Here is a 21,901-nt window from a genome sequence, read left to right as displayed (position 1 = left end):
AGATCAAGACCTGAGCCGAGATCAAGAGTCAGAAGCTTAGCCCACTGAGCCACCCAGGCACCCCTACTGAAAGTCTTGAATAGGAAAGAGAGGAGGTGCTGTGAAGAAGGGGGAAAATTAAGTGAGCTTCAGCTATCATCAAGGATTGAAACTCGGGAGAAAGAAAATTGGCAGGCGCTTACAATTTGAGTAGGAAGTTCTTGGACCGTGAACTGGGAACAAACAGTCAGCATCAATATCCATCTGATCTTTGCCTTGCACAGAATCCATAGCACGTGGTCACCATGTCTGTGGTTGCTTCCAGTAAGGCAGGGACTTGGAACTCTTAAAAGAACCTCTTCTAGGGGCGCCTGGGTGGCGCAGTCAGTTAAGCGTCCGACTTGCCAGGTCACGATCTCGCGGTCGGTGAGTTCGAGCCCCGCGTCAGGCTCTGGGCTGATGGCTCAGAGCCTGGAGCCTGTTTCCGATTCTGTGTCTCCCTCTCTCTCTGCCCCTCCCCTGTTCATGCTCTGTCTCTCTCTGTCCCCCCCCAAAAATAAATAAACGTTGAAAAAAAAATTTAAAAAAAAAGAACCTCTTCTATCTTTGAAAGCATCTGTTACTAAATTATTTCCGAAAATTTGTTTCCTTAAGACTTCCTCACAGTGGTATGTTTGTCCTCTTGAGACCACATAGAATTTAAAAAAAAAAAAATCTTTCTTATATTAGCCTTCCAGATAGTTAAGGAGAAGCTTCCATTTTTTTATATAAATATCCTCAACTTCTGTAACGTTTCTCATTTATAGAGTGATACATAGTTGTAGTTGAAACAGCATTTCTAATATACCCATTATTGGTCTTTATGGTACTCCATTCACTGGTGTACAATGCCCCCCCCCCCGGAAGGAAACATGATATCACAGATACAGTCTGATTAGTACAGTATAGGGGCCCCATCTTCTTTTTCCTAGGAGTCCATTAGAATTTTTTGGCAGGCACATAGCCTTTTTATTCATACTGCACATTTGACATCAGATATCGCTACATTTCTTGTTGTTCTTTATTTGTTTCACATGTTCCTATTAAGCCTTATCTCATCCATCATGAATAAGTGAGATTGGATTTTTGCACTAAATTTAGGGACCTTAAGCTCATCATCTATTGAATGTTATCTTGTTAGAACTGACATGCCAATATCACTCATTTAAATCTCTTTGGATCTCAGTTCTATCTTTTCAACACATCATATAACTTTCTACTGTGAAGCATCCACAGATTTGCTGTTTATACAAGTCACTGATAAAATATTTAACAGGATAAGACCCCTTAATACCCTGCTAAAACCTATCTCCTATAGGAGCTGAGTCAGAGCGAACAAAAGTCCAGATACACAGGCTATAGCGTTTTCTAGATTCACCAAAGGAAAATTTTTATTTCTGAAAGTGGCAAACAAATATGCTAATTTCCTGTTGGTGGGGCGGGGGGGGGGGCAAATTTCTCTCATTCTCCAGGATTCCTTGAAGATTCCTGATCATGGTTACAGTTGTGCGAATCTCCTTGACATAAATTTCTCATTGCCTTAGGATATCGTGGGCATAAACTCTTAAAATTGTTGGATCTGCCATTTTCAGCCCAGATATCATGCTTTCTGACAAAAAGAGAAAAATCTAAGAATTAAGAGATGTGAAGTTCTATGTTAAATATGACAGTATTTTTCTCATGTGATCTAAGTAGTGGGTGTGTCCCATTTCAATACTTTTTGCCTCCAAAAAGATGCCATTGACCCCAGTTCCCTTTGCAATTTAACCTGCCTACCAATTAGGTATGCTGACTCTTTATAGTCATAATTAGTTATTTCCTTTTATTTCCCTCATTTTTCAGAGTGCAAAATAACACTGAGGTGTGGGGGGAATTCCACCTGCCTTTCTTTGCGTCTTTGAAAGAATTCCCTGTAATTTCATCTTGTGCCTTCCATTTGTGTCTATTTTTCAATGTTTTGATATATCCCTTCTAAAAATCTAGAATATTCAGTGTTTTGTTCTCTGGACATTAGGGACACCAAGACGAAACAGTCACTCTCTCCCAATTTTTCTCAGTTTCATGTCCCGAGCAAAGTTTTCTTGTTGGTTTTATACTGTGTAGTATCCATGCCATTTGCCGCCCCCCATATTCTAAAGAAAATTACCAGAAATGTCCTTTGGTTTTTTGATGTGTCCTTTGATTTTACCAGCGTGAGATGCCCTGGAAATGTACACCTGTTTGAAGTTTCTAATATTGCCCGTGTATCATGCTTCTGTGCTGGTTTAGTTACCACTACATCTGTCTGGCTCTGCAATTCATAGTATATTCCCACAACAATATTCTAGTCCATTTTACTTCTTACTTATGTATTCTTATGTCCATGAAATTTCCATCCTCGGGTTCTCGAATATCCACACAAATGTATCTTCTTGGCATATGTGACTCCTATGACCTGGTGTTTTCTGAATTCTTGTTTTGCTTTTGTTATGATACTTTAGTCTTGCAACCCATGACCACCAGGCTTTAGGGGCATTTCAGAAGTTTCCACTGTACTGCCAGATGCTACACCCCCCCCCCCCCCATTCTCTATTACTTATCCAAACTCTCCACGCCCATGTCTGGGCCTCTGAGGCCATGAACACTGTTTTCAAACCCTTCTTGTTCAAGTGAGTCACTAGCTCCCCAGCACTGCCACTCATTTCTTCATAACCTATGTATTCACTGTTCTATTTGGAAATGACTGATAGGATTGGAAGTTACAAGCAAGGCCTCTTCATCCCCATTTGGACCATATCTGCCCAAAAGATCTCTTCTCAGACTTACCAATTTAGAAATAAAAGTAGCACCCAGCTTGTTGGGATGGGGCCATTAACATGGAGAGGATATTGTGTAGTAGGAGGTGGGTCAGTATATGAGGGTTTTGTGAATCATTATTTGCAAACACATCTTTAAACACTGAGCTCGGGACGGCTCAGTGGAAATAGCACGCCCATCATTTTTGTCGCACTGCCTATGTCAGAAGAGAACATTCCTCAGCATTCCATTAACATGACTTGAGCCCATGTGGCCAGGTGCATACCCCAGCACAGAACATGCCTTGTCCAAAATGGCGCATGCTTTCAGGCCCGTGAGGAGCACAGCTGGCCTGCCCTTGCAACACTCTTGATGCTGTCTCCATTCGCACCGCAGATTGACTAATTATTCACAGTGTGTGAGGCCTGGAGAGATAGTCCTGTCTGGAAGCTTGTGCTGTAACACTGTCACTAGCAAGAGTGTGTTCTCAGGGCCCACTTTTCTAGATAGAAATACCTCATGAAGGCATGGGAGTGTGCTGCAGTTATTAAAGGGACACCTGGTGATTTATCTTTCAAAGGCCCCCAGTAACTTTTGAAACCCTGATATTTTTGCAAATTAGCAGCTGTGGCCTTTTCTGAGCTAGAGCCCAGCATAAAGCTTTCAATACTGTTACAATGCGATGCATTTGCCACTTGGATCAATACCACAGATTCCATTAAGCTGTGCCTGGCATCCTGCTTTCTACCTATCATTGGTGACCTCCTTTCCCTGCTTCCATTTTCAAACCTCTGCAACACTGTACAAGGAACCTATTAAGTGTTCCAAATTAAGGAGGATTTATGCAAGTCTCTTTCTCTTTTCCCTGCTATGAGCTTGGGAATCACAGTGAGTGACACTATAGGTCCTCAGAAATGAGCCTGCATATAAAGTATGGTTCTCTTTAATAAGAACACTGGCTAATGATAGTCACTTGATGATAATGTGCAGGGACTGACCTCAAACTATGGCCTCCCAGTGCCCATCCCTGGTGACAAACTTATACAATAGTCTCACTTTATCTTGTACTCTGGAAATATGGATCAGTTTCTCTCTCTCTCTCTCTCTCTCTCTCTCTCTCTCTCTGGTTGTTCTCATATGAGGAATGGGCAGTGAGCCACAGTAACCTTTAATCTATTTGAAACTGTGAGACATCTCCCCAGGAAAATTCATTTGTACACATATGCAAACATTTGCATGGAATTAGAGGTTGTTTAAAGCCCCATCATGTCCATTTATGGGATCCCTAGGGATTCAACGGGCCCTAGGTTCTAGGGAGGCCTCCGCGGGATCCTTAGTACCTGACAACGTGGACAAGTCACATCCCTCCAGAAAGGAAAAATAGAGAAAGAAAATTACATCTTTACCAACTCTGTAAAAAATCATGCTTATTGAGGTACAACTTATATACAGTAAAAATCACCATTTCTAGGTGTACATTGTAAGCAGAGCCGCCATCGTAAATAATATATAGAATATTCCCAAGCCCTGAAAAGTTCCTTTGTGCCCTGTTGTAGTAAATCGCCACCCCTCACCTCCTGCCCCGAAAACTACTGATCTGAGTTTTGTCTCTAAAGTTTTATCTTTTATCGAATGCCGTGTAAGTTGACCCATAGAGCACAGGCATACCTCGGAGATATTACGGGTCCAGTTCCTGGTCTTGAGGACCTCCCGATCCAGTGTGCTCCAAGAGGAGGATGTTTAGCAGGCATTTGGAAAGCACTGTGGGCAGCTCAACCTAGAAGCGAAGGGAAAGTTTCCAGAGATCAGAAGACCCCTCTGCGGAGTCTGAAGGACGTGTGAGACGCTGGCAAAGGAAACTTGGAGGGTGTGATGAGACCACGGGAATAGGGTGAACAAGGATATGAGACCTGAAGAAACGTGAGCGAGGTGTGCAAAAACATCACCACCACTGGAAGATAAAGTGCAAGGTGGGGACTGTCAGGAAATGACAACAAAGACACGATAAAGACCACATCACAATAAAATGAGTATCATAATAAAGTAAGTCAAATAAATTGTTTGGTTTCTCAGTACACATAAAAGTTACGTTTTGTTTTGTTTTGTTTTGTTTTGTTCTGTTTTTTTGAGAGACAGTGCTTGAGGGGCAGAGGGAGGAGGGAGAGGGAGAGAGAGGCAGAGAGAGAGAGAGTATCTTAAGCAGACTCCACACTCAGTGCAGAGCCTGACATGAGGCATGATCCCAGATGACACTGGGGTCATGACCTGAGCCGAAACCAAGAGTCAGACGGCTCAACCAACTTAGCCACCCATGTGTCCCCCCTTTTTATTTAAATTTATGTTTACATTATACTGTATTAGGTGCACAATACCATTATGTCTAAAAATGTACATACCTTAATTTAAAAATACTTTATGTTAAAAAATGGTAGCCACCATCTGAGCTTTCAGCGAGTCATAATCTTTTGCTGGTGGAGGGCTTGCATTGATGTTGATGTTGATGTTGATGTTGATGGCTGCTGACTGATCAGGGTGGTTGTTGGGGTGGCTGTGGCAATGTCGTGAAATAAGACGACAGTGAAATTTACCACATTGACCCTTCTCTGCATGAGTGATTTCTCTATTGCACGCGATGCTGTTGGATAGCATTTTACCCACAGAAGAACTTCTTTCAAAATTGGAGTCAACCCTCTCAAACCCTTGCTGCTGTTTTCTGTTTTGTTAACCGAGTTCATGTAATATTCTAAACCCTGTGTTGTCATTTCAACAATCTTCGTAACATCTCCACCAGGAGTAGTTTCCATCTCAAGAAACCTTACCTTCTTTGCTCATCCATAAGAAGCAACTCCTGATCCCCTCATTTTATGACGAGTTGGTAAAAATTCAGTCCGATCTTCAGGCTCCACTTCTAGTTCTCTTGCTATTTCCACCACATCTGCAGCTCCTTACTCCTCTCAAGTCTTGAACCCCTCACAGTCACCCATGAGGATTGAAATCAACTTCTTCCACATACCTGTTAATGTCGATATTCGACCTCTTCCCATGAATCACAAATGTTCTTAATGGCATCTAGAATGGTGAATCCTTTACATAAGGTTTTCAATTTACTTTGCCCAGATCCATCAGAGGAATCACTATCCATGGCAACTATAGCCTTACAAAATGTATTTCTTAAATAATAGGACTGCAAGTTGAAATTACTCCTTGGTCCATAAGCTACAGAACAGATGCTGTGTTGGGAAGCATGAAACGACATTACAGCTCGCTGTACCATCCCCATCAGAGTTCTTGGGTGACCAGGCACATTGTCGACAAGCAGTGATATTTTAAAAAGAATTTTTTTTTCTTTCCTGAACAGTAAGTCTCAACAGTGGGTTTAAAATATTCAGCAAACCATGTTGTAAACAGGTGTGCTGTCATCCAGACTTTGTTGCTCCATTTATACAGCACAGGCAGAGTCCATTTAGCATATTTCTTAAGGGCCCTAGGATTTTCGTAAGGGTAAGTGAGTGCTAACTTCAGCTTAAAGTCACAAACTGCATTAGTCCCTAAAAAAAATAGCCTGTTCTTTGAAGCATTGAAGCCAGGCATTGACTTCTCTCTAGCTGTGAAAGTCCTAGGTGGCATCTTCTTCCAAAGGAAGGCCATTTAATCTACATTGAAAATCTGTTGTGTAGCGATGACACCTATATTAATTACCTTAGCAGAATCTTCTGGAGAACTTGATGCAGCTCCTACATTCGCACTTGCTGTCTTAGTTTACACTGTTAAGTTACACAGATGGCTTCTTTCCTTAAACCTCATGAACCAACCTCTGCCATCTTCACGTTTTTTTTTTTCTGCAGCTTCCTCACCTATCTCAACCTTTCATAGAACGGAAGAGAGGTCAGGCCTTACTCTGGATTAGGCGTTGCTGGTTAAGTCTTCTATCCAGACCACAAAAACTCTCTCCACGTCAGCAAGAAGTCTTTCTTGTCATTTGTGTTTACTGATGTAGCGCTTTTAATTGCCTTCAGGAACTTCTCCTTTGCATTCACAGCTTGGCTGACTGGCACAAGAGGCCTAGCTTTTGGTCTGCCTTGACTTTCTTTTTTTTTTTTTTTTTTTTTTTTTTTTTTTTTTTAATTTTTTTTTTTTCAACGTTTATTTATTTTTGGGACAGAGAGAGACAGAGCATGAATGGGGGAGGGGCAGAGAGAGAGGGAGACACAGAATCGGAAACAGGCTCCAGGCTCTGAGCCATCAGCCCAGAGCCCGACGCGGGGCTCGAACTCCCGGACCGCGAGATCGTGACCTGGCTGAAGTCGGACGCTTAACCGACTGCGCCACCCAGGCGCCCCAGTCTGCCTTGACTTTCAACACACCTTCCTCACCGAACTTGATCATTTCTAGCTTGGGCTTGAAAGGGAGAGATGTGTGAGCCTTCTTTCACTTGTACACTTAGAGGTCAGTGTACGGTTATTAATTGGCCTCCTCTCTTTTATTTTCCTTTCTTTTAAAAAGATTTTTAAGTTTCTTTATTTATTTTGAGAGGAGGGTGGGCAGAGAAAGAGGGAAAGAAAGAGAGAATCCCAGGCAGGCTCTGCAATGTCAGCAAAGAGACCGACGCAGAGGGCTCGATCTCACAAACCAGGAGACTGTGACCTGAGCTGAAATCAAGAGCCAGACGCTTAACCAACTGAGCCACCCAGACGTCCCTTAATTGGCCTACTTTCAATAGTGTTGTGTCTCAGGGAATAGGGAGGCCTCAGGAGAGGGAGAGAGATGGAGAATCGTTGCTCAGTGGAGAGGCCAGAGCACACATACCTCAACTGAGTTAGTTGTCTTAGGTGGGCATGGTTTGTGGCACTCCAGAACAAGGACAATAGTAACATCAAAGATCCCTGATCAGAGATCACCATAACCAATATAATAATAATGAAGGAGTTTGAAATATTACAAGTATTACCAAAATGGGACACAGAGACATAAAGTGAGCAAATGCTATGGGAAAAATGGCTCTGATAGACTTGTTCCATAGAAGTTTGCCACCAACCTTCAACTTGTGAAGAATGCAGTATCTGTGAAGTGCAATGAAATGAAGAAAAAAAAAAAAATGAGGTGTGCCTGTCCCTAGCTCTTTGTGTTTGACTTAAGTCAATTAGTATGGTGCTCATGACCTTTTCCAAGGGAAAATCCAAAATAAAGTGAGAGCCAGTGAATGAGCTCATCCTACATAGATACAGGGGAGCGACAGTTTGAGGTCCATCCCTGAAGCTTGTCATCAAGTTACCATAGGTCGCTGATTTCTTACTGAAGAGACTGCTATCCTGTGCATGTTCTTGCACAAGTCAGAAGTTTGTTCTTTTTTTACTGCTGAGAAGTATTCCACTCTATGAATATAACACAACTTGCTAACTTTTTATGTCCTTAATAACATGTTTTATTTTTATGTTGATTCTTTTGTTTCAGCTTAATATAAGACCAGTAGGAGTGGGGTAGGTCATCTTTGGCTTTCTTCAGAGCATGGTCTTCCTACTCCCCCCACGCGCATGGAGTAGAAGTGGCAACTAACATATATGGAGACCCTGTTATGTGTGGAATGCTGTGTGAGGCATTTTTCTTAGTTCTGGAAGCTTTCTGTGAAATAAGAATTAACATTCCCATTTTGTTCGTACAGGATGCCAAGAGAGACTAACTGCTAGTTAGGGTACAGAGAAGGCAGAACCCAAGTCCTCTTACCTCAATATCTTTGCTTGAGTTTTTAGAATCCCTCAATCAACTTTGACCATTGACCTAGGATGGAGAAGAGGTAGGAGGTGAACACTGAGAAATATATAGATATGTGATGAACCTGTAGTCCCCGGAGAATCCCTTACCACCCTTCCGTCCCTCACCATCTTCTCTCACCCCTCACCCCATACCAGGCCGATCAGCACCTGACCACAGCACTTCTTAGGCACAAGCTGGTCAGTGGAGCAGTCCCTCGGGGTCATCGGAAACAAACTCAGCCATTTCAGAAAACGCCGGAAAGACTTAGAGAAAGGAAGATCCTTTCTTGTAAATCTAGCGGGGAGAATTTTTCTCTCTCCCTCTTCAGTTCAAAGAGGATACTGTTGACTCAATTATTCAGCTCATTTGAGCCCTCGCTGAGACACGCCAGATCCCCATCCCCTCTGTTTCCCCAAACAGTAAGAGGTGTTGGGATCCAGGCGGGACTGTGTATCTGGTATGTAGGAGAGTAACTGGCAGAGCTCAGGGTGAAATGCATTCTTGCCCCTTCATTCCTGTGGCCTGGAGGTTAACATTCAACTATACTAGGGTCTAAGAAATTGCCTCCTTTGCCAGAATTAAATGAAATCTAATGAAACAGAAATCCAGGTCAGTGTGGTTCAGGATCAGACCTTCAGCTCTTGCATTTGCTGGCAGCTCCTCTTGTAATAATTAAACAGAAAGTCGTAGGCAGGCAACAGTGAAATCCATTGCTAATCTTGCCCCTCATCAGCCTATCTTCCTAAATGTTCCTTAATTAAGGTTTCTAAATGCTCTGCATTCCCTCTGCAACCAGGGTACCAAAATGAAGCTGACTGCTTCGGGGATGCCCAACAACCAGAGGTGGAAGGTCTTCCAGAGGGTATTTCTCATCCAGAACGTGCAAAAGAAGAAAAGAAAAAAGAAAAAGCAGAAATAAAGTGCAATAACCAGAAATGCATGTGAGAATGAGCGGAGAAATGGGGACAGGGAGGGTTGGGAGGGGAACTTTTTTTTTTTTTTTTCTGGAGGATTTCACTTTAAGGATTCTGAAGGCGTATCGCTGGCTTTATCACGGCTTCTCCAACACGCCAGGGAGTGAATGAAACAGCTGTCACATTTAAACACACACAGCGGTAATCCTCCACTGAGCACAATGCCAGGACAGAACAGAAAATCTATCAACACTTACAATGTATTCTATTTATTTAGCGACTCATCCCCTTCTACCAAAAGTTCCATCTGTGGGGTTGAGACTGGGGCCACATGCCGCTGGTGGCTTTTTGTGGTCTGACAACTACCGAAGGAAGGACTATGGGAGGTGGTCAGATGTGGTAGGTGGGCGTTGGAAGGTGTAAAAGTCACAGAACTGGGACTTGAAGATGACCAAAGGTGTGTGGCACAGTGAACCCACAGGGCCCTTCACATCAAGAGGCAAAGGAATGTAAGAAATGCCCCGGGTACTTCCCCCTTCTCTTTCTCAACATCTTCATTTAAAAGACCAAGATCTCTATTTCTTCTCCTTCCATGGACTGTGTGTCTTCCCAGGAGATGTGTGCTGATCACTAAGGGCCTGGGAGGGAAAGCAGAACTGCTTTGAGGGGTCATAAAGCAAGCTGCCTGACCAAGTATCCCGTAGAAAGAACAGTCTGGAGAGAACATCTAAAGTGCCTCGACATCAATAGGATCTAAAAATATTTACTTATTAATTATGGTACATTAAACAATGAGGATTGCACATAGCAGATCTGGCAGGAATTTTAAAACCATATGTGCAGTTCCCCGTAAGGAAACCATACACTAGAGAAGCGGTGGGTGCCGATCCCCCTGCTCCCCAGGAAACGCAGAGCCAGAACCAAGGACCCCTGAAGGTTGCCTAGGTGTGCACACCGGTAAGAATGAAATCTGGACAGGGGAATGGACGTCCATAAGGGGATCTCAAATGGAAGAAATGAGGCAGGTAGGGAGAATGGGAAGAAAAGACAACTGAAACACACAAAGAAATTTACTGTCACTGGCCTTCTAAAGGCTCTCAGCTGGGTGCAGCTCAAGAACCGTGGAGAGTTGCAGAGAACCAGGATAGAATTCAGGAGAGAAAGCCACAGATTATGAGAGGGCTGACACACAGACTAGCAGATTAAATCTCAACAAGAAGTTGCCAAAACGTACGTTAATGAATAGTCTTTTAAAAGCTTGTTCGGCTTAATTCAATTATATTCAAAGAAGTTTAATTCAGATAGTATGTTCTCACCCAGCCCCTGTGAGACTTTGTGCCAGGCACTGGAGGTAGCACAAAAGTGAACACGCATGGCTCTCCCAGTGGTTCCAGTCTGGAATCAGGGAATAAATCATAAGGAACTGTGTGATCTGGGAGGAAGAGCACCGGATTTGGACTCAGACAGTTGGAGATCTGAATCTTGCCTCCGGCACATTCTACCGTGTGACTTCAGACAAGGCAACTCTGTTCCCCCGCCTTATACATCATAGGATTGCTATCAAATCTAAAAGGTGTACAAAGCTCTGTCTGTTAGCAGAGTGCAATGAATGTTAGCTTCTTTTTCCTGTAAATACTACACTCTAGGGTGAGAAAAGGCAGGGTGTGTTGGGGAAAAATGGAAAATTCACTCTGGCTAGAGCCGGGGGCTCGTGACATAGAGGGAGATCAAGTGGAAAAGGCTTGGGATAATACACACAGGGCCTGGGATGCAGGGTTCAAGGCTGTATAGGAACGAGGGAGAGTCTGAGACGTATACTTGGGTCAATGATGACACAAGAAGTAGGCTTGAGGAGGAGAGGGCAAACCCCAGGAAAAAGTCCACTGTTATAGTCCAAGTCAGAATTTATGAGTCTGTTAAGCAACCGATTCTTGATTTTGGCTCAGGTGTTGGTCTTGGTGGTCCGTGAGATCAAGCCCCGTGCTGGGCTCTACGCTAATATAGCATGAACCCTGCTTGGGATCCTCTCTCTCCTCTACCTCTGCCTCTCTCTCTCTCTCTCTCTCACACAGACATACACACAAAATAAATAAAATTTTTAAAAAATTAAAATCATAAAGTTTCATGAGGTCAAGGGTCTTTGTTTGCCTGGCATATAATAGGAGCGTATTCAACACTTCTTGGAATGAAAAGAAAGGGAAAAAGTACAAAACGGCCCCATGATTCTTTGCCTCGGTAGCTAGAAGGATGCTTTACAGAACATTATAGAGGAAAGGCAGGTGAACAAGTTTGGACAGCAAGCTGACCAGCTGTTTTTAGTTTCCTCTAAATAAAAGTAGGCTTCAGTACAATTGTGGAAGATTGACATTCCAGATTTTCCACATCAAATGCGGTCAAGTATTTGTGTGTGTTGCTAAACAGAACAGAGAGAAAGGGACTGTGGCCAGAGCCCTTTTGCGGTTCAGATGTTTGGCTGTCTGATGGAGAGGGGGCTTTTTGACATGTCTGAAGAAAGAAAAGGATACGGCAGTTGAGCTTCCGGTCCAGCCCATCCTCCCAGGGCTGAGCCCCCACTGCTCAGTCGCTCTGCAAAGGAGATAATGCTTCCCATCAGCCCTCAGGTGCCCCACACTGAGAATGCACGTCAAGGCCCAGAGCCTTGTTGGCAGGGCTGATGAGCTGGGCTTTGTCTGTCTCTGTGTCTTAGGCTCTTCTCTGCACCGCCCCGGTTAGCAGCTTCGGAAATGTGGAACACGTTGTAATCCTTAACTCCACTGTTTTGAGACGTCCCTGCAATGGCTATAATAATCATCTTACAAACAACCTAGAACAAGCTCTAATTGCTTCTAATGTTGTATTACGGCTGGGATATGGGGAGAGCAGAGACATGCTGACTGTCACAACCCTGCTCTGATTATATGGTACCTCAGGGAGCATTTGTATGGAAGAAAAGGCAACAAGCCTATTGTTCTTCCTTCTTTTGTGGGGGGAGTTGGCTCAGTGGAGCCCTCCCCGCACCCAGGCAGCGAAAGAGAGAGGATCCTGAGCCGACAGAGGAACCCAAAGCTTCTGGTGCCCTGTGAACAATAAGAATAATTTGATGTACAGACAAAGGAGCAGGGATGTATTCTTACTTCCCTTAACTACTGCTGGTGATGGTGCTTATAAGCCAGCAACTTTTACCATCGAAAAAGTCCTCAAGTGCTAATGACTTCCTGAGACAAGGCACCAACCCAAGGCAGTGAGATGTTCGGAATCAATGAGGGAATCAATGAATGGGTAAGTGGATCACTGACGGAGCCAACTCTTACTGAGATCCTAAAAAATACCAGGGTTTCACACAAATTACTGCATCAGTCCCTTTCAATAACTCTCTCAGGAAGGTTCTAAATCGCCTCCTTTCAATAAATGAAGAAACTGGAGCTCAGGAAAGTTAGGTGGGGCAGTCCAAGAATCACACACACACACACACACACACACACACACACACACAAAAACCCTCACAGGTGAGAGAATCAGGACTCAAGTATCCAGCCCCGTGTTGTTCCTGTATACATGACCTTCCTACATCCTCCGGTTTGGGGAGATTGGTTCTAATTTGGTTCGGATGGTCGTCGCTGGTACAGTCATGTGACTGACCCTCAGTTTACCCTCACAACTCTCTTCTGTCTCCACAGAGTCTGGCACTGCAGTCTGAGCCTCTGTTCTAGAGCCGCCTTCCCCCCTCATAGAGCACCTTACCTCCGAAGCCTTCAAATCTTTTGAAAAGCTTTCCCAATTATTATTTTATCTCATATTGACAACATCCCTGTGTGGGTCAAGAAGGCAGGTGCCATGATTTCCCATTTTCCGGTCAAGTGGGCTGAAACCTCCCACTGGAGGCATACAGCAAGTTGCTGAAAGAATCAGGACTTGCACCCAACTGCTTGACTACTGGGGTTAACGCTCTCCACCAGTCTAGATCCAGCCCAACCCAACCCCAGCTTCAGATTGTCAGACTATCGGAGCAAACAGGATGGGCTGTGGCTTTGTTTAGGGAAGTGGAGACAGAAGGGGGGGCGATTCTGGCAAAGCAGGGCATGGATGTCAGATTCTTTACATCCTGATGTGTTCCTGCCATAGACAACTTTCTAACCCCTGAACAAATAAAATACAAATCCTAAAGATTTATTGAAAAATCCTACCTCTAGGGGCATCTGGATGACTCAGTCGGTTAAGCGTCCAACTCAGTTTGGGCTCAGGTCATGATCCCAGTGTCGTGGGATTGAGCCCCGCATTGGGCTCCGCCTACAGCGTAGAGCCTGGTTGAGATTCTCTCTCTCTTTCTTCTGCCCTTCTCTTCTGCCTGTGCTCTCTCTCTTTCTCAAAAAAAGAAAGAAAGAAGGAAAGAAAGAAAGAAAATCAAATAAGCAAATAAATAAAATGAAAAACATTTTTTAAATCCTACCTCTAAAGATAAAAATTATACCACCAGAGTCCTGCCCCCTGCTTACCTGTGTTTGAGATAAATATGAGAAGTTAACCTTGTGGGCAGGTAATAGCTTATCTTTCACTGCTTCCCATCCAGAAGATCTCCATAGGGACCATCTCCCCACCAGGATTCATGTCCTCTGGGACAGCGTGGGTGCCTGAAGCTGCGTCTACATATCTTGAGTTTGCTCTCGCCTGCCCAAGGCCTGGATTCCCCAGCCCTGGCAGATGTACACCGAGATCCTCCTGCTCCTTTCTGTCTAGAAGCTGTCTCATAAAAGCAGAGCAGTAATCATTTACTCTGCTATTCACACAACATTAGCTACGTTCCAAGCACTCTGCAGACCTTAACCCCTTCAGGCCCCTTGCCAAACAAGTTGGAGAGCACAGGAAGAATTCATTAAACCAACATTCCGTTGAATGAGTCACCCGAGATGCCCCACGGTTTACAATCTGATACACTGAAGAGTGAAATTTGCCTGCCTTTAGTATTTTGACAGGATGGAACTAACCTTGAGAGCGAGTGAAAAATACCTGGCTCTAGACACACGTCCATTCATTTATTCCTTAAATATTTATTGTCTGCCTACTATGTGCCAGGCACAGATTTGTCGAGGGTTGGTACAGGGGTTGACTATCTAGTAAGACAGACTGCCACAATTTCCTCTTATAATTTATTACCCACCTATTTAAGCCTTTAAAGTCCTGGTAAGGCCCAGAGAAAGTCTGGAAATCAGATTGATAAGGCAAACGCCATACTCGGAACAAAGACTGTATCTGTAACTGACATGCAAAACCTCTGCCTTGCCGCCCAAAAAAAGAAGAAAAAAAAAGAAAAGAAAAGAAAAGAGAAGAAAAGAAAAACACCCAAAAAACAAAAACAAAAGAAAACAAAAAAAAACCCCACCCAAAACAAAACCCACAAAACATAAATAAATAAATATAAATGAGAACAAACAACAACAACAAATCCACCTCGCCCATATCAGTTGACACTTCCCACAATGCACTGCAAAGTCAATTTGTGTAGACATGCACAGAAGGGCTCTTTTCATTTGCGACGGTGGATCGCAGCAAACCCCGTGTTTCGTTCATGTAATTAAGCCAACGTGTCAAAACAATTACCTCATATAGACAGCGACTGGCAACACACTTTTTCTTTTTTTTCCTTTTGTAAAATTTCCTTTGAGCGGAGTGATCAAGGAGGTTGCTTGCCGAATATGGGGGACCTTGTTTCAATTTGACTATTTCTGAAAAAAGGTCACCACGCGGCTCCAAGCATGGGGGACCTCAGTGTCCGCAGGTCTGTCCCCTGATGGTGCTGGAGGTGAGAAGCGGTGTCAGTCACGTGTGTGATGCCAGGTGTATGAGCTACAGGAGAGCGATTTGGCAAACGATCTAGGACAGGGTAGGAAACAATTCTTTTATAAATGAATACATGCTGTTGGTGGCTGGAATGTTAAGCCATCTTGTGAGAGTACTGAGTTAAAAAAATAATAATAATAATAATAATAATAAAGCTGCCGAGGCAGGTAGAGGCATTTTGACACCGAAGCTTCGAGGGCTGGCTACAACAATCTATTACCATAGGAAGCATCCTCCACGCTAGTGTTGGTTGGTTATAAATCACTCCTCTCCTTTCCTTTCTCCCGCAGTTAATATATTTCCTTTCAGTGAATATTATTCGCTGTGCATTACCAGCAATGTTCAGCTGTTAACATTTGTGTCTGTAGTTAGCATTTTTATTCAGCTAATATTTTCATTCAGTAACACTCACCAAGCGTCAACTCTATTCGCATCATATTTGCGAGGAATGTTTTCTTCCATTAGCGTTTGTTTCTCCCTTTAAGAGTTTTATTTGCTAGGTATTTTTATCCTGTAAGGACTGTCAGCTTCAGCTAGCGTTACAAGAAATTCTGATCATTTACTGCAAAGAGCTCTGAGTTAGTGGGTGCTTCCCCAGACGAACCATCTATCTGGGTCTCTGTCTTTTGCCTCTTGAAAATGGGGATAAGAAAAGGATTGTAAACGAAGGTGAGCCAAATGCAGGACGTCGCTTCAGTGGCCGAATTAATGTGTAACTCCTGGGGCGCCCTGGGGGCTCAGTGGGTTGAGCGTCTGACTTTGGCTCAGATCATGATCTCACAGCTCGTGGGTTCCAGCCCCGCGTCGGGCTCTGTGCTGACAGCTCAGAGCCTGGAACCTGCTTTGGATTCTGTGTCTCCCTCTCTCTCTCTCTGCTCCTAACTCACTCACATTCTGTCTCTCTCTCAAAAACAAACACTTTTTAAAAACTAAAAAAATAAAAATAAAGTATAACTCCGGATTATTTCAATAAAGGAAAGAAAGAACGTGGAGTCCCGGAGAAATAAATGCCATTTGGCTTGTTTTACAAGGAGAAAGAATATAATTACAAAGGCACTCTACAGAGAATTGGCTGCTTTTAGAAATGGCCAGTTGTTGTTTTTTTTCACCAAGGCATTAGAGAAGCTGTCAAACTTTCTGCCGCCGCCTTCTCCCACCCCACCCCCCAAGTGGTAGATTCAGTAAGTCTGGGCTGGGGTTTGAAAATTTGCATTCCTAACAAATTTTTGGTTGACGCTGCTACTGCTGCTGGGGGGAACCATACCTGAGAAGCACTGACTTGAAGTGTGGAGTAACGGTCTGGCCAAGATGCAGCCTGATAGAAGATTCCCCCACCCAGCCCTTGTCTTCCTCCCATGATATTTTCTGGGTTCTTTCCTTCAGGGGTACTTTGTCCTTTCAATGCCTCCGCTCTCTAAAGCGAGAATCCCCAAACTGCTGGCATGGAAGACCATGCCAGACAATGGAGAAGGAGGGACCTAGGTCTGCAAGGTCCATAAAGTCTCAAGTGCGGGCGGGATGCAGCACCACGTATGTAAAAGGAAGGAATTTCAGTTTCTTTTATGCCCGGGGCAAGTACAGTGATGTGTTTTGGTTTGTTATGTTTTTTTCTTTAATACTTGTTGGGACACCTGGGTGGCTCAGATAGTTAAGCATCAGGAGTCTCGATTTCAGCTCAGTTCATGGGTTCGAGCCCGGTGTTGGGCTCTGCACCGAGAGTGTGGAGCCTGCTTGGGATTCTCTGTCTCCCTCTCTCTCTGTCTCTCTCTGTCTCTCTCTCTCTCTCTCTCTCTCTCTTTCTCTCTCAAAAATAAATAAATAAACATTTAAAAAATAATAAATAATTAAATGCTTGTAGCCATGTAAATTCTACAACCAAGTAAATAGGCATGGTCCTTATCCTTAATGCCTAATGCATTTCTCCATGTCATTACACTAAAAAAAAAAAAAAGATAATAATAAAGCTCAACGCATCTCTGGCCCCACCCCTAATGCCATCTTACTACTGCCAGCATTCCGTAACCCCTTCTTTAAAATCTCTGATCATTGGAGATGTTCCAGCTACAACTGGATGTCTTATTGTGAGCTTTGTTTCTCAGATTACACGAGAGAAGGTTTCTATGACCTTTCCAATTTTAAGTTATCTGCCTCCATACCAGGACAAAAACCCAGAATATCATAGAGGTGACTACTGGGCTTGGAGAAGTCAAAATTATTTCAGAATACTTTATGATGTGGCAGCTTTCGCATTCGGCTCCACTCTGTGGTTTGTGTTTCCCCCACCCACTCATTGGAGACTGGTCCTGGGGCTACTCGGCGAGAAGTGATCCCCAAAGCCAAGCTGGGATCTCACCAAGACCAATCCATTGAAAATATGGCAGTACCAGATTGGGGTAGAGAAGAGCACGGCTGTCCCGCAGATATGAGGGCTGAGAGAGGGCTCAGGCTGAATCCAAGGACTAAAAAAAAGATGAGAAGCAGAGCTGGGGACAAGCTACCTTTCTAAAGGGTGCATTCCGGCATTATGGCAAGTATAATTACGGAGCTGACCCCGGGCTTGAGATGACATTAGAAAGCTGTCAGCCTCTAATTAGATTCTGGCAGACTCTGCTTGGATTTGGCTTGCCAAGAGAAGCCCCCCACCCCCCACCTGTGTCCCCCACCTCCAATTCCATCCCCTATCAAGTGAAGGCAATATACACCCATTACAATTCTGTAGAGCTCCAAGAGAATGGTCGCCCCTCCCCCAGTGTAGAAACCCAGGGTGCTGATATCCTCTTTTCTTCTGAGCACCTGCTGCCCAAAAGAGGACTGTGATGACCATCCAGGAAAAGTGGCGAGGCTTGTCTTCATGCCAGCCCCATGCCTGTCCTCCGGAGACACTTGCTGGGGTGTAATAAAACTGCTGTGATCCTTCAGGCACAGCATCCCTTGGGTTTTTCCTTCGTGTTCTATTTTGCATTTCTCAGTTGGTTGACATCACTCAGCTGTCAAAATCATTTCCTTGAGACTGTTCGGGAATCTGGATACGAAGCTTCTAGGTTTGTAAATTCTGTTCATCAGAAAAGAGCATATCTACTGCAGGGACCAAGAAAAGCGTGGGTTCCAGCCAGAACTTAGCAGGGAGGGAGACTGGCAAAATGGTTCTGAGGACAGCCACATGAGCCTGGGAAGATTTCCTTCTATTCAGACTGATACAGATCCTCAGATTTCATAGAATTTATTGGAGGAAAGTGGGGAGCAAAACTGTGTGCCTGAGATGAGATGACGCCCCACTCGTGATAAAGGCAGTCATTTTGGGTCATTAGGTGCAGACATTCCTCGGTCTAATTCTTGCACATCTGGTAGATTTAAGGCATTCGTTCTGATGTGCCAGGAAAAGCATGCTTTGTGCACAAGTGCCATCGTGATTTAGTTCTCGGGGCTGATTCTGACTCTATCACTTATTAGTTGTGTGATTCTGAGCAACTTATACAACCTCACTGTGCCTTGCTTTTCTCATCTGTAAAAGGGAGAAAATAATACCTAACACCAGGAAGGTCACAATGATAAAATCACTGTATGTCTGCCAGGAACACGAGAAAAACTGTTGAATTCCTTCTGCACATCCTCTGCCTCTTCATTCATAGGGAAGGAATTCACCCCCAATACGTATCCTTCCAAACCACTGCCTTCCTGCCCCATGAGAATGCGTAATGCGTGTCTGTATCTATTATGGATGTGTTTGGCTACAAATAACAGAGACTCTGAGTTCTTAGGAAATAGGGCTTTAATGTTATCACACAATAATCTGGATGAGGGCTTGGTTGGCATTGGTTCAGTAGCAGTACGGGTCAGGGCAGCTGTCCCTGATTTCCTTGATCTGGTCCATGGCCACGTCTTCGTGAACAGACTCTGTCGAGAGTCTGTCCTTCATGGAGCAAGACGGTTGACGCATCTTCGCATACGGCAGAGGCATTGAACCAATACAAACCCACAGCTGGTAGCTGTGCCCGTTCTTTAAGCAGGAGAACTTAAAGTCTTCCCAGAAATCCCAGAAAACTTTGACTTGCAACTTCCAGGTCAGAACTATGGTAAAGGACTACGGCACCGCAAGCTGCAAAGGAGTCAGCGGAAAATTTATATTTAATTTTCCCTGTCTCTATACTGGAGGAGGTGGGGGGGGGGGCTGGGGATGGGGGACGAGGAGGGTAGGGATGCAGTGTCAACCAATGAACAGGGTCTGTCACAATGCCCCACAGCAGTAACAGTCACATTTCTTTCTGGGATTTGCATTTAGCATAGCTAAATACAGAGACACAAGTACAGGCGACTGGGCAGCTTCCGGGAATCTGGCTGTAGTCAACATGCTTATTGGTCGTGGAAGGAGGAGCTACAGCCAAGAGTAGAGATTGATAATATTATGCAGGAAGAGTCATCTGCTTTGGAACTTCCTCCCATGGGAGGGTGACTTCAACAGTAACAGCCAACCTTATTATGTTTTGACTACATTCAGGTCACTGTGCTTAGTGCTGTAAGTATGTTGTTTTACTTAATTCCTCAAAACTAGGAGATGAGTATGGGTACCCACCCAAAGGAATGCAAAATGGAACCTTGGCGAGTAGAAGAATGAGAGACAACCCAGAGCATGTATTAGAGAGATCTGTAGGAATGTTCGTCAGAGGATCCAGGCTTTCAGTTACACAAAATGAACGGGCCCTGGGGAGCTAATATTCAGCATGGTGTCTACACTGAAAAACACTGGATTGGATATTGGCGATTTCCTGAGAAGATGAATGTTAAGTGCTCTCACAGAAGAAAAAGGATGGATGGATGGGAGGAAGGAAGGAAGGAAGGAAGAAAGCAAGGAAGGAAGGAAAGACAGGCAGTAAGTATGGGAGGTGAGGGATATGTTAATTAGCTTGATTGTGGTAATCACTTCACAATGAATACGGATATCAAAACATGAATTTGTACATCATGAATACATAAAATTCGTATGTGTCAGTTATACCTTCAAAGGGCTAAACCAAAATAATATTTTAAATAAACCCTGTTTTATACATAAACGGAGAAAGAAGGCAGGGTATATTGACATAAATAATTAAGTGTTGGGGAACAGGGGCCATTAGGGTACGGAATTTGAAGTTAGACAGACCTGGGTTATCATTTCAATTGTGTCACGTAGTTCTAGGAGCAAGCCACGTATTACTTATCCCCTCTGAACTTCTGTATCCTCATCAATAGGATGGGAATAATAGTAATGCCTATGCCATAAGGTTTCTGTGACAAAATAAGGTAATAAGAGTGAACATTTACATAACACATTTTATGGGCCGTGTTCTAAGTACGACACACACGTGCACACTGTATATGCGTGTACACACATCCTTTCTGTGGGGTATTCTTTTTTTTAATGTTTACTTATTTATTTTGAGAGAGAGAGAGAGAGCAGGGGAGGGGCAGAGAGGAAGGGAGAGAGAGAGAGTACTGAGTGGGCTCCATGCTGTCAGCACAGAGTGTGACGTAGGGCTCAATCCCGTGAACCATGAGATCATGACCTGAACCGAAGTGGGACCGCTCACAGACTGAGCCACCCAGGTGCCCGTCTGTGGAGTATTCTTATCCCGAGTTTACAAAGGAGAAAACTGGCATACAGACTGTAATGCCAGGCTATAATGGCTCTTCTCATGAGCACATCTCATGCTCTGCAACCACTATACCGATGCCGACGCCATAGTACCGAATCTTTGCAAAGGCTGCTTGTTACACATTGGCCCACACAGCACTCATCTTGTGCTGTCATTATTTTTTTTCTCTTAATTTCATCCATCATTTTATTTTCTTCAAGAGATCCTTGGATAATACTTTGAGACCAGTGATTCTTCTTCAGAGATGATTTTGCACCCTGCCCCCACAGTGAAGTGGGGGAAGATATTTGGAAAAGTCTGGAGACATTTGGGAATGGGGGACACAAGCTGGCAGCATCTAGTGAGTGGAGATCAGAGAGGCCACAAAACATCTTGCAATGCACAAGACAGTTCCCCACAACAAAAATGCCGCAGACCCAAAATGTCGACAGCGCAGAGGCTCGTAACTCCGCTATAAACTAAGAACCACTTCTTGATGGTTATCAAGATGACGGCCTTAGAAAGTAACCAGTACAAGACTAGGTAGAATAGCCTGGAAGAAACAGAACACAAATACACCAGATAGAGGCTATTCTCTTAGTCTGAGCTGAGGGTGGAACCAATGAGAGGAATTGGAAATTTATCAATCCCCTCTGTGAAACTTACACTTTATGGTACAAGTTCATGCCTAAATCAAATGTGCAGTAAAATGTATCTTGTCCTCGGGCCCTAGGGATGGCCCATATAATCTCACAAAATCTTTTTGTGTGTGTTCATAAAGCTCTAGGTAGTTTTAAAGGTGATACTCCAAAATGGGTTGACCTTACCTGACCCTTAGAATACAGATTTTGGTGCCCAAACAGGACAAACCACATAAGCAGTATTGCTCATAGAACCTCCTTTAGCAAGGTGCTTTCAGTCTGGGTTTTCCACATACTACACAGGACTTCCAGTGATCCCAACAAAATAGGTAGGGTGGGTTGCTAAAAACTGTTTGGG

General features: G+C 43.9%; 1 long non-coding RNA gene across 1 annotated transcript; it reads right to left on the bottom strand.

Moving 5' to 3' along the window:
* Positions 1 to 1,377: 1,377 nt before the first annotated feature.
* On the bottom strand, positions 1,378 to 14,217 carry LOC122483136. Its single transcript, XR_006297313.1, has 3 exons — positions 13,952 to 14,217; positions 4,462 to 4,570; positions 1,378 to 1,627 (listed from the first exon to the last, which is right to left on the bottom strand). It is a non-coding gene; the product is annotated as an uncharacterized LOC122483136 (long non-coding RNA).
* Between the last annotated feature and the right edge of the window lie 7,684 nt (positions 14,218 to 21,901).

Source organism: Prionailurus bengalensis, chromosome D1, assembly GCF_016509475.1.
Source record: "Prionailurus bengalensis isolate Pbe53 chromosome D1, Fcat_Pben_1.1_paternal_pri, whole genome shotgun sequence".
Classification (NCBI taxonomy): Eukaryota; Metazoa; Chordata; class Mammalia; order Carnivora; family Felidae; genus Prionailurus; species Prionailurus bengalensis.
Note: the sequence above shows the minus strand (reverse complement) of the source record. Positions and strands in the feature narration are given on the sequence as shown.